A 12,924-nucleotide genomic window follows, 5' to 3' on the forward strand; every position below is an offset into this window, starting at 1 on the left:
GCACGCTGGTTGGCATCTATTTTAGCAAATTGAATGACTGCAGTCTTTGCTTGTATTAGGTACTGGATTTCTACAGACGGAAAACAGAAAGGAATTGTATAAGTGAATTTGAGCAAATAAAAACTTGGAGAGCTGGTAATGAACCAAGAGAAGAGAATTCTCCTTCGGATCACTGAGAAATCAAGAAAGGAAAATAGACACATGTGTACTCATTGTACACATACATAACACATATTTATGTAGTTCAAACATCTCTTCATTCTTCTCGACAATTCACTACAATAAATCTCACTATATAGCAATTCTCATCACCCATCTTGGTCCATAAGTTGTATTATTTGTAGTAATAAATCCAAGCAAGGAAGGTAGAAAAGTATTCCTTTGGAAATATTTTCAGTGTAATCCTGAGCTGTATAAATAATTCAAATCTAATCACTCATTTATATTTTGAATCCAGAAACACCTAAACCATCAACTTAATGTACCCCTAAAACATAGCATTAATTTTCAGAATAAAAATCTGTTATAGAAGGTTCTTCCCTACAGAAGTCAGAAACAGTTGACAAAGTCAGACAAATGACAATAAGAAATAAATATAAATATGTTCACATACAGATCATTCTCCCATGTCAATTTAAGACTTCAGACCAGTCTGAATTCATCAACAGGCAAGAGAGCTTACGAAGAGCTTTGTGAATTACATTCTCATTATATTGGCTTTGCCCACAGGACTTGTACCCCAAGACCTCTGAGGGCGGTTTCTGCCAGCTGTCCTAGTCTTAGGGCAGCATCTGCTGGTTAATTCATGGATGGACAAAAAGTGACAATTTGTGAACAATATGAACAGTTCTTTTAGTAACTGTTGCCTTGGTGACTGTAATGGGTGAAAGGTCACCTCTTAATGATGATCAGCCCAAGTCTTCAGGCGCCTGACAAGTCTATAAGCTGAAGAAAGCCTTTGTATAAATATATGCTTGCTGGAGCCTAAGGTGAGCTGGACGGGGACTTTGGAAACATCTCTCTAGAGGTACATTTGAATATTCAACGCTGGACTTACTGCTGATACTAATAATCTAATACCAACGGAGGTTTCAAGAACAAAAACCCATAATAGTTAGGGAGTAAAGCTTATTTTCCTTCAAGTAAGCTTTCTTGGGGTGTGCGGAGAAGGGGGGGCTGAACCTTGAAGCAGTCACTGCTTGCTAATCTTTTTTATAACATATCCTATGTGTAACTCTGATTTTATACACCAGGAAGTACGCATTCCATTCGAACACAGCACATCTGGTTGGAATAAAGCAACTGGAAATTGAAAAGGACTGGTGGTCTAAAACTCCAGAGCTCTCCACCATCTTCTGCAACATCCCTCTGTCTCTTCCCTGCAGTCAATAGCGCCACTTCCAGGGCCAGTGACGCCGTTGGTGGGTTTACATTGGAAGGAACTCTGGAGGGAGAGTAAAATCATGGTGTCGCTGCCAAAACGGCGAAACCTGAAAAGCGTCTGGGGACTTCCCAGGGCACTAGCGCTCCTCGGAGCTAACGGCATCTCCATAACAACTGGTTTTCGCTCTTCCTCGGCGCCTTGGCTCCGCTGCGCTGGGGAAGCCGAGGGTAGGCAAAGGACCGCTCTAGTGAAAAGATACCTGGAGCTAGCGCCTCCCAACGTTGGGGGATGTGATTAACTCTGGACCTACAGTTTTCATTTCTAGAGATTTCCGGAGTTTTGCCCAGGACTTCAACCCAGCGCCTCTCCCTTCCCCCACTGCGCCCCTCCCCCACAGCATCCGCCTTTCTCTTTATTTTATGATAGTACACACGTAAGCACACACACTGGGGGGTGGGGGGATTTATTGTGCCTCCTTCCTGAAGTTCATCTTTTTTCCTTTCAACTTACTTTCCGCCAACACGTGACTCTCCACTTCCCAGTCTGCGCAGTCACTGGTGGAAGTGTGGTGGCTAGTGCGGGGCTTCCTAATAGAGCCCCCCCCCCCGTACTCGCTTCCGAAGCCCACCTTCTTGAGCTTGGTACCAGCTCTCAATCCCTGCTAACGGGAGGTACCCGTGATAAGGCTGCACACCGAGGGAGGAAGCACCCAGCCGACGTGAAGCCCAGAGCCTAGCGCGGATCCCCCGCACACACAGACAACTCGCCACCGCCACCCCCCACCCGCCCCCCAGCCCCAAGCATTTCCCCTCAGCTCGGAGCCTCTAGAGCTCGCGGGGCGGACCTAGCTGCACGCAGGGGCTGTTAACTCGCTCTAGAGAAGCCATAAGCCATTAGAGCAAACGCAGTCATAACTTCATTCAACTCAAGCCGCTTGAGAGCTCGGCTTACACAGGTTCCTGCGGGCAACTAGTGGCTCGCCCGGGTGCCTCTCGCCTAGTCATCAGTCCCTAAGAGGAAAAGGGAAAGTTACGGGGCTGATGCGCTCTTCCAAGCACGCAGTTGTTCCTTAGGACAAGTCACCCCCGCTCCACCACCACCCTCCCCCAATTTGATCATCACTCACGACCATGTCCGCTGGAGACCCTTAGTCATGGTGGGGGAGGGGGAAGGGCATGAACTTTTCTAAGAAGTTTCCTTTTTACCAAGGGAGTCACAGTGGGTTGGTCACGTAACCAGCTCAGAGCGGCTCCTTGCCCCCTCCCCTCGCCCCCTCCCCGCTGCGCTTTTCGGGTATTCTTATTAGAGCGGTAGCCCGCTGGTGCAGAAAAGCAACAAGTTCCCCAGCGGTCTTCCCGCCCTAGCCTGACAAGGCGAAGGTTTTCTTACCTGGAGACAGGGAAATCTACTGAGCCGAGCTCATCTTTGCCAGAGCCCCGGGTATGACCTGAGCAGTGGGCAAAAGAGCGGTGTGCAAACTGGATTATTTTTATGGGGGCACTCTGAAACTCCCTCACTTTCTCTGGGAACTTTTTGTGCTAGGACGCAGTGACAGGCGGAGAGAAGGATGCTTCAGGAAACACTCGCTGTATAGCAAGGCAATTGGACAGTCATTGGTAACCTCGCTCATTCATTAGAATCACGTATGAACTCAAAAGGAAACGTGTCTCTCAAAATGAGGGCGTTTGCGTAAATCTATAGGTTTTCAACATCGCTGCCAGTTGCTTTGTCTTCTGTATTCGTCAAGGTGGTTGAGAGTTTAAGCTTGCGGATATTGCAAAGGGTTATTAGATTCATAAGTCACACCAAGTGGTGGGCGATCCACTGAGCAAAGCCGAACTTCTCACATGATGACTTCAAACAAGACACATTACCTTCCAGCATCTGTTGGGGAGACAAGATTTTAAGACACTGAGTCGCCAGGACAGCAAAGCCACAATGGTGAGTAGCAATAAACCCTGCATAATAATTGAAAATCTTGACATGTTGCCTAACAACAGGAATATCACGGCTCTTCCTGGCACTTCACACGCCAAAGAAGAGCAGCTATTCAGGCCAGGGGAATCGGGTTTTACCCACTGCAACTTTAATTGGAATCATTTGAGATTTAACAGAGCAGTGTGGAACTGCGTGGAACAAACTTGGAACTGGAGGGGGTTGTTATACTGTTCAAAGCTGATGCTTGTCTGCCTGCCGTCTTCTATTCCATTCTTTGCTTTACTGTATGGTGTATGAGCGTATTGTATGATTTATATGTGGGCATGTAATTGACATCAGCAAAGGGGTTAATTTCCATCTAAAAACAATAATGTTGTTAGAGGTTGGGGTTGGGAGTGGAGAGGGTAAGAATAGGGTAGAGACTAAGAGTTAAGGTGAGGATGGGGTGTAGTTGGGGGAGAGAGGAATAAGTCAGAAGTCCCTGTCATCCATAATGAAATGGGTAATGCTCTCATACATGAAAAGGGTCTCATCAACATGTGATCAACTATTAACAGGATGGCTTTGGCAAAGCCATCCGCACGTGACAAAACGTAAGGAAGTGGAAGAAACAGACTAGAGCAATATCAAGTACCACTTAATTAGAGATTTTTTTAGCCTTTTCCTCCTGCTGCGCCGGGTGTGTGATCCGGGCTAGCAGAGTCCATTCAGCACCTTGGACAGAGCCAGCGGATTTGTCCGAGGTGGTAGTACTTCATCCAGGTATTCTTTTCCTCGCTGTCAAGCCAACCCCGTGTCGCCCTTAAAAAGCGTCTTTTCCGAGGTTCGGCTCACACTGAGATCGGGACTGGAGAGAGAGTCAGATTTTGGAGCGGAGCGTTTGGAGAGCGAGCCCCAGTTTGGTCCCCTCATTGAGCTCGCTGAAGTTGGCTTCCTAGCGGTGTAGGCTGGAATAGACTCTTGGCAAGCTCCGGGTTGGTATACTGGGTTAACTTTGGGAAATGCAAGTGTTTATCTCCAGGATCTAGCCACCGGGGTGGTGTAAGCCGCAAAGAAGGTAAGCACCGGGGCGGGGACCCTGCATCCCCAATTCTTGAGCTATTTTGATACTCGATCTTCCGGAAAGGACACGTAGTGGAGCGGAGGAAGTGGAGAGAGAGCATGAGAAAGGGTTGTTTCTTGGTATTTGCCCAGTTTAAATTACCCTAGGTGAGAACCTGGGGGCAAATCGAGGTGGGGGAAGCTCAACCTTCCTGCGGATATAGTGAGTTTAGTTAACTTGGAACCGCAAATATCTGATTTAAATGTAAGATCTCTCTCAGTCCCCCCTTCCCCTCCCTCTTTTCCGTTCTTTTTGCTTGTGTGTGGTGTGTATGCGTGTACAGTAGATTCATTACTAATTATGAAGCTTTTACACAACATTCGATTTCCTAAACTGTGACTTTGTATCATTTAAAATCAGACGATGGAGGGAGTGTGCAGAGGGAAAGAGGAGGTGGAGGCTGGAAAGAGGGAAGGAGGCTATCTAAATACCCACAAAATGAATCAAGGTAATTTCAGCTCCTCTAGTGAGGAGGATTCATTCTCTCAGGATCCCTGCCTCCCTCTCTTCCCCCTCCCTCCCTCCTTCCCGCCCCCCTTCTTCCACCCCGCCCCCTCCTCCTGCCTCCATCCCTCCCTCATTTTCTCTCTACCTCTCCTTAGCCCTCACGATCCTCGCTGGATAGTTCTTTATGTTTTGGGTTTTTTGTTTGTTTGTTTGTTTGTTTTTAATTTTTTCCCCCTTTCTATCTTCCCTTCCCGAGAGTTCCGGGTTCTGGCTTGGAAGGCTCCCGCTTTCTCAAGGGAAGGGGAGCCGCTGAGACTGTGCTCCACTCCCTGCCGGGCCGGATGCCTCATTGAGCCCAGGTCCGAGTCAGTCGGGGTAACTCAGGAAAAGGGGGGCCTCCGCTCGGGAAGTGGAAGGTCTTTTCTGGATCCAGGAGTCCGGGAGCGGCCCAGAGAGGGGGCCTGGGAGGCTAGCGGAGGTGGAAAACACTCGTAGCTCCGTGCGGCCGCTGGACAGAGCCACCAATCAGCGGGGCGCGCAAAAACGCCCATTCGGGCGAGGTTGTGTCCACTGACGCCGGTGGAGGGCCTAGGCTCTCCGCCGAACTGCCGCCACCACCTGGGTGGGCTGGTAGCTTAGCAGGGAGTGGAGATGGAGGGAATGGGGGTAAGCTAGACGCGGGCTGGGAGCCGCCCAGCCTTCTCCTCCAACTCCCCTGCCCCCGCCTGCGCCCCCGGGGGACCTAGAGCGCCCAGAGCGTGCTGCTGCGCTGTCCTCCAGCTTCTCTTCCGGGAGTTCAGGGACTTGCGCGCCCCTGGGGGAGGGGGGAGGGCACCTATCCACACTCCTACAACCCTCATTCCCACCGCTTCCATGGCCCTTTGTTCAGGCCAGGAGCCTTGCCCTGCCGCAGCTTTCTATCCAAGGCTTGGTGTCTCCGGACCCCTCCCCAAATAAGGCTTGGGATGTGGGTGAGGGACGTTATGGTGGGGGGGACGATTTATGAAACTCAAGATTATTTTAAATGGAGGAAAGAATTCCAACTCTGCGCAGGTGGAAATGATGGATTCATAGGCGATGCGAGGATATTGTGGAAATTTGGGGGGGGGGGGGAGGCAGTTGGATCAGATGACTGCCCATAGGCTGTTCGCCACACAAAGGGAGCGTAGGGCAGGGTTTACGGATCAAGCCTGCAGCGAATGGGGCACAGACAGTTCCGGGATCCAGGCGTTTTCTCAGTCAGATCTACGTGAAGGGAGCGGAGGGGAGGGGCCGGGAGGGAAGCGTGGCGGGAGGGGCCGGGCTTGGGGGCGGGGGGATTTCGGATCAGTCTGATGCAATTCCAAGCGTGCTGCAAAGGAACTCCAAGGCGCCCGCATCACCATCGCCACCCACCCTTCCCAGATGGTGCTGTTTTAAATACGGATCTGCAGGGCTGAACGCAGAACTGGGAGATTTATTGCAAAATCCTGAGAAGGGGGGCCGGGGACAGGGAACCAAGGGACAGAATTTAAAGGTGCAACGCCTGCTTTTCCCCAACCCAGCGGCAACCGGTTGGAGATTTTTTTCTTCTTGTCTTTTTTCCTTCTTTCTGCCTATCTTTGGATCTAATTCACTAAGGAAGAGGTGTAAATATTGTGACATTTCGAGGAGGCTTAATGGATAGGGAAAAAAAAATCATCTGTCATTCTAAATTGCAGAGTTTTCCTCCCGCGCCATGCCTTGCTTGCGAATACTTGGGGCTGCCTAATACAATTGCTAGGGCTTAAGAGGAACGCTTCGTTAAGGGAATATTATGTTTTTAGTCCACTTGCCAATTTGTCTGGCAGTTGAACGGAGAAAATTGTAGGTATCATGTCTGTGGGCGGCAAAGAGGAAAAATACTTATCAGTCTAATTATTTTAACCTCGATATTTTTTTAACAACTAAATACGCCTCAAAAGTGTCACGTCATCCTCTTACACCCAAGCATCTTTGACTTGTAAGGAGAGATGGTTTCGACTGTCACTTTAAGAATGGTGCCCCTGGAATTCACTATTTTTATAGATTAACATAGATATCTTTAATGTAAAAGCAAAGAATTTCAGTTTCCCTTTTGAGAGTCAGAAGATTATAGATGGTAGTAAGTGGAGAAGGAGGGAGGAAGAGATGGGGAGAAAAAAAGGGAGAGAGATTTTGACCTTTAATTTTAATAGTAACCTACATTTCTGTAGGTTAGATTTTTACCTTGGGATGTATAAGTACTGCATCAGATGAAAATACGTTCATCTTGCCAGTATCTTTTCCAGTATTGGTAGTAAGACCCACAACACAGCAAATTTTAGAGGACAAAAAAAAAAAAAAAAAAAAAAAAAAAAACCTGTCTGAATAGGCTTTGCAAACTGCCACTCCAGAAATAAGCTACATCATTATGCCTTCAGAGTTTGGACTTGATTGAACCAGAGCCCCTACTAATTAAGAAGATTGTCTCATCTGTATGGTCAAGGCAGCAAATGGAGATTGTTAAAAGCAAGTGATTAATTGACTTGCTAAATATTGTCAGTTATCTATCGGTGTGAACTGGAGAGATGCTTTGAAAAGGATCTACCTGTGTAGGCTGCAGCTTTTCATTTGCACTTTCCCTATCGAGTCTTTAAATTCTTAATGAGAAAAGCTGGTGAATTTAGCAACTTTTCTTTTCCTGGCCTGTCTTCTAGGGGAAACTTTAATAAGAAACAACAGCAGCAATGAGAGAGAATACAAGACAGTGGGTAACCACACAGCAGAAAAGCAGCCACAAAAGTCAGCAAGTTGATTGAGGCAGTTCAAACTAAAAAGTGACTTACAAAAGGTGGTTGTTTTCTTTTCATTTATTCTGTGATCTTGAGACCATGCTCCATATCACTCAGGTAGCATTCATTTTGTCAGAATGCTTACAGTCTGTCAGGTAAAAATGATGTCCTACTGAAGAGGTGGATTCTCTTACTAAATACATTCTTCTGTGTAATTTTTGCTTTTAATTAGAGCAAACTTGTCCAACCCTGCAAGTGATTCTAGCGAATATAAACTGATATCATCTGATATAAAAACTCTGCTGAAAACTAAATTTGTACAGAACAGCACTGACTTGCCAGAAAAATATCTATTTCTGTAGCTTTTTTTCACTCTATGGATAATTTAATGAGTTGCCTATTTTAATTTTACAACTGCTACCTCAGAAGTATCTCAAATTATCTTTCTTTTGCTGTTTTTTTTTCCCTCTGCTGATCTGTTAGTGGTGTGCCTCTGTGTGTGTGTATGTGTGTGTATGTGTATTTCTAGTGGGAGTTTAACAAGCAGCTAGTCTCTTAAAATTACATACCGTAATCCCCATAAAGAACACCATGTAGTAGTTAATAACAAAATAAACATTAGCATTCAGTGAACGTTTACCACGACTGAGTGCTGTGGTAGTGGAGGGGTTGCCTTAAGTGGAGAAGATTAAATTTTTAAACAATAAAATGTTCTCTCCCCTTCTGGCTTCAGAGTGAGTATAATTTCAAGACTATAAAGTCTTACATCTTTTATTTGGAAATGTAAAGCTGTGGCTTTCACAAGTGTCTCTTGAGGAAAAAGACATATGTTCTATAAACAGTAACCACCACCACCCCAATCTGACACCACGGGTCAAAATATTGAGTTATTATTCTGCCTCCATTCTTACTTGGTGAGTTTTTTTGTTTGTTCGTTGCTAATTTAGGCAGATCTTTATCTTTTTCCCTCCCTCCCCTTTTTCTTTTCATTGAAACACTGTTAAAGAGTCCTGTAAGTTCTTTTTACCATCGTGCAATACTACAAATGTGTATTTCCTAGTAAGAGCATTTCAGGAGGTATTTAGACAACTCACTACAGTTTTCTTCATTTAATTTCCATATGGCCTATTTGGGGTGGGATTCATTATGGCCTCTTACAGAGGCAACTGGAGTGCCAAGCTGCAGAGACATACCAAACTGGACATGGGCAGGCTGTGGACTCAGAATCTGTCCCTTCATATGTCAAGGATTATAACTGTCCAGTGTCCATCATACCACCTCAGACATAACAAAGGCCTCTGAGGAAATTTTAGGTATCATTTCTTCCTATTTTGATTTACTTAATTTTAAAAATAAGGATCTACGGATATTATCCAAGCGAGGTCAAGCTAATGGAAAATTTTAACCAGCCCGTGACCTTGCCTTTCTAAATTGTTCTTCCCCTCTCTCTAAGTTGGAGGCTCAAAGGAGGTAGGAATCTTCCTGTAGCTGACACACTAGCTAAGTCACAGTCACTAATTCTCCCAAAAAAACAAACACAGAAGATAGGCCAAAGCCAAGAAGTACATTACTTTTACTCATGAGTCATAGAATCTAATGGCCAGATATTTGTCAGAGGTCACTTAGCCCAGCCCATATCCGATGTATGAGTTCATGCTGGCTTGCTTTCTTTCAACCCTCTGGAATTTCATCCTGGTCTTGGATTCCTGCATACTTGTTTACCTTGGTAGATAATGTTTGCATATCTTAAGTGGATCATGATGACATTTGTTCCCAAAGTCTGCCTTCTGCAGAAAATTACCAGCCACAATTTTATTCTATACATATTAAATATCAGTTAATTATGAGTCTCAAACTGTGTTAGAATGGGAAGATTCAGCCTTGAGCAAGACTGAATGATCCTTATCTTGCTAGAACTTGTAGACTGGCGACAAAATTTGGTTCCTTGGTGAGTACAGACATCTGGAGTTGTACTTTCTTCAACAAAACACAGTGACTCAGATTCAAAGCCATAGTTCAAGCTTTATCCTCAGCTTATTATTAATATCTAAAAGGTCAATCAACTTAGTTTCTCTTTCCTTACCCATAGAACAGAAAACATGTTTTCAGGAGAAATTCTAAAGCACATTTCAGTACTATGTTTGACTGATACACAAGATATGACCTGGGTAGGATATATGGACACACAGGAGGCTGAAATAGATGGATTACAAGTTCAAGGCCTGCCTGGCCTACAGCGTGAATTCAAAGTCAGTTCAGGCAACTTAGTGGAACCCCTTCTCAAAATGGAAAGTAGAGACAGCTGGGGTAGTTCAAAGGTAGCGTATTTGCCTGGTATGCATTAAATTCTGGAAGTCATTCCCCAGTATTATAGGAGATATGCACTGTAATAATTTCCCATTTCTTCATGAGAAGTAGAGTTTAAGTTACCCTAACCTTCAATGATTTATAATTTTAGGGACTATCAATTTTTTACTTTCTAAATATAGCTTTAGAAACTTAAATGCAAGTTATTTGAGACCCACATGGGAGGAATCTGGGAGCTGAATTTACTATTTTTCTCAAAAATTATGATGATGATGATGATGATGATGATGATGATGATGATGATAATGATGTTAGGTTAATGACCTTACATTTCTTCAGACTTATTTTTAGGGTAACAATGCGGTATAATCCCCACTATCAAATTTTATGATGTTTTCTTTGTGAAATTTTTGTTCTATTTTTATCTCATTTCTTTTTAAAATTAAAGATATTGCATGCTGAAAGTGTCTTGTTCTTACAAATAATGCATTATCTGTACGTAACCATTGATAATTAGATGGACCAACCGAAAGGAAGATGAAAGAGAACTGGTAACTCAAGGCCTGCAGAAGGTGTGTGGGCATTTGGACATCCAGGAAATGGTATAGATCTGTCCTTAGCTAACTCAGCCTGGTGGAGATAATTAAGAAAAAATGTGGGTGTAGAAAGACTGCAAGCCCTTCCCTAGGATTGGCTAGACTGCTGCAGTAGTTCAAAAACAATTGGCACAGCCACCCACACTGGGCATGATTGCCCTTTGATGAGGCAGCTATTGACTTTTATAAAGATGCCATATTTAAAATAACTTCTGATGCACTAGGGATGACAGACATCACTCTTGAATTCTATTTTAGACAAATGGCAAAATATATTTCAAAGTATTAACTTTAAAAAATAGACCTTAAGGAAAGTTTCTATAAGCTAGCCTTTTAAGCATTTTGTAATTACCAGATTAGCAATTCAACCTGAAGCTGGTAGAAACATGTAAAAATCTATCTCTGGGTTTTTATTATTCATGCTACATATATGAGATATGTTAAACAAATAAGGGTATTTATCTGGATTACTGTGGGAAATAGAAATGACTTTTCAAATGTTTTTAACCTCTGAGTGAAGGCATACTCCTTGAAAACTAGAAAGTAGGGGCCAAGAGCAAAAGAAAATGTGAAGATTTTGGTACCAGAATATGTGGTAAGTGCTGTGAAATCCCTCATAATCTGTATCTGTACCAGGATAAATTTGAACTAATATCTCTCCAGGTTCAAGGAAACATATCAAATACCCACAATCTTTAAATATTAAAACCTTTGTAAGGTGAAATATGCAAATTAAGTGTTTGCATAATTGTCCCCCAAATATGAAGCCATAGAGTGTGGCATGGCTGGATAGATGAATGGGAAGGGAGAGGAAATGTATAGTAAACTGAGCAGAGCCATAATCTGGGGACTCTCTGTGGGTATTCCTCCAGGCCATTTTCCCCCAGGGTCTGATCTCTGCCTTCCATGCTCATAATTGTTCTAATTACTTTAGTAGGAAACAGTGATTTCCTTGACTTTCACCTTCATCCTCCTCTGAGAACTTCTTCCTCTCCAACTACTTCCATAATCAATATTCAAGAATTAAGCTATTTTTACAACATGAGATTTGTAGTCTTTTTGTGTGTGTGTGTGTGTGTGTGTGTGTGTGTGTGTGTGTGTGTGTGTGTGGCATAAACTCTTGACAGCCTACTAAACCCTTTGTAGACTCATCTCAGAATACTACTTCGAAATGAATATAATAAAAAGTCTATGGTTACAGAGGAAATCAATTCCATTATATACAGCAATAATAATACAAAAATGCAAAATTTTGTGTGAAATACATCTACTCTTATATATGAATAAGATCTAGCAGCAAAATGATTATTATAATTTTGATACTTAGGCACGTATATATTCTGAAATAACTAACAATTGGGATGTCTAACTTCGACTTGTAATAAAGTCTACAAATACTACTGGATAACATCCCTTACACGTTTGACAATAGAACATGTGGGAGGCACTTATTAACATAGCATTGATTCCGAAATGTGAATTTAGCCAATGTCAACATTAGCCATTTGGTTTTCCTTTCTGGCAAGGAAATTGTCATTAGAAGAAAATATACTAAATTCAGTTTTGCTATTAAACAAGCTACACAGTGGGTAGAAGACCAAGTGATGGGATAGAGAGTCACGGTGTGGTAGGTGCTCTTCCTTTGAGCTCCCTGTTACCCTAACATGTAGTCTTAGTATTGGCCTCACAACTCCACAGCTCTAGAAATTGATCCCTCCTGTGAAAAGGATAGGAAGTTCAGGAGGTGAATTATAGCTCAGTGGTAGCGTGCTTGCTTAGCATACATGAAGACCTGGGTTTAATCACCAACACAGTCATTCCCTCAAAACAGATCTTGAAAGTTTAAGATCTGGCCATTAATTTAGGGGATTGCTGTCCCCAGAAAGCTAGTACAACCTCCACAAACTCAAGCAGTCTGAAATCTCTCTCATTTTTGTCATTGCTACAGTTAACACAAATTGGCAGGTGAGGGGACATCTGTTTTGCATTTAGCCTGGACTAAGCTCTTTGCTTTGTACTGGACATATATTATTTAACCCTCAAAGTAACTCTTGGGGACAGATTATATTCTAATTATGTAAACAAGGAAACTAGAGCTCAGGGAGTTTAAGTAATTTGCCCAAACAAACACAGTAAACCTTAAGTGGAGAAGCTGAACTTCAGACCTAAAGCTTTCTGACTTATGCGTTGATTTAAAATCCTGCCTTCTAAGCCTGGTCTTTTGGTACAAACCTATAATCCAACTTTTTCTGGAGGTCGAAGTTGGAAGGAGACGAGTTCAAGGCCTGCTTGGGTAACACGTGGAGATTCTATCTTAAGATATAAAATGAATACATAAGTAAAGGTGAGGACATGACTCACAGGTGGAATATTTGCCTA

Source organism: Microtus ochrogaster (genome assembly GCF_000317375.1).
Source record: "Microtus ochrogaster isolate Prairie Vole_2 chromosome 14 unlocalized genomic scaffold, MicOch1.0 chr14_random_1, whole genome shotgun sequence".
NCBI classification, from domain to species: Eukaryota; Metazoa; Chordata; class Mammalia; order Rodentia; family Cricetidae; genus Microtus; species Microtus ochrogaster.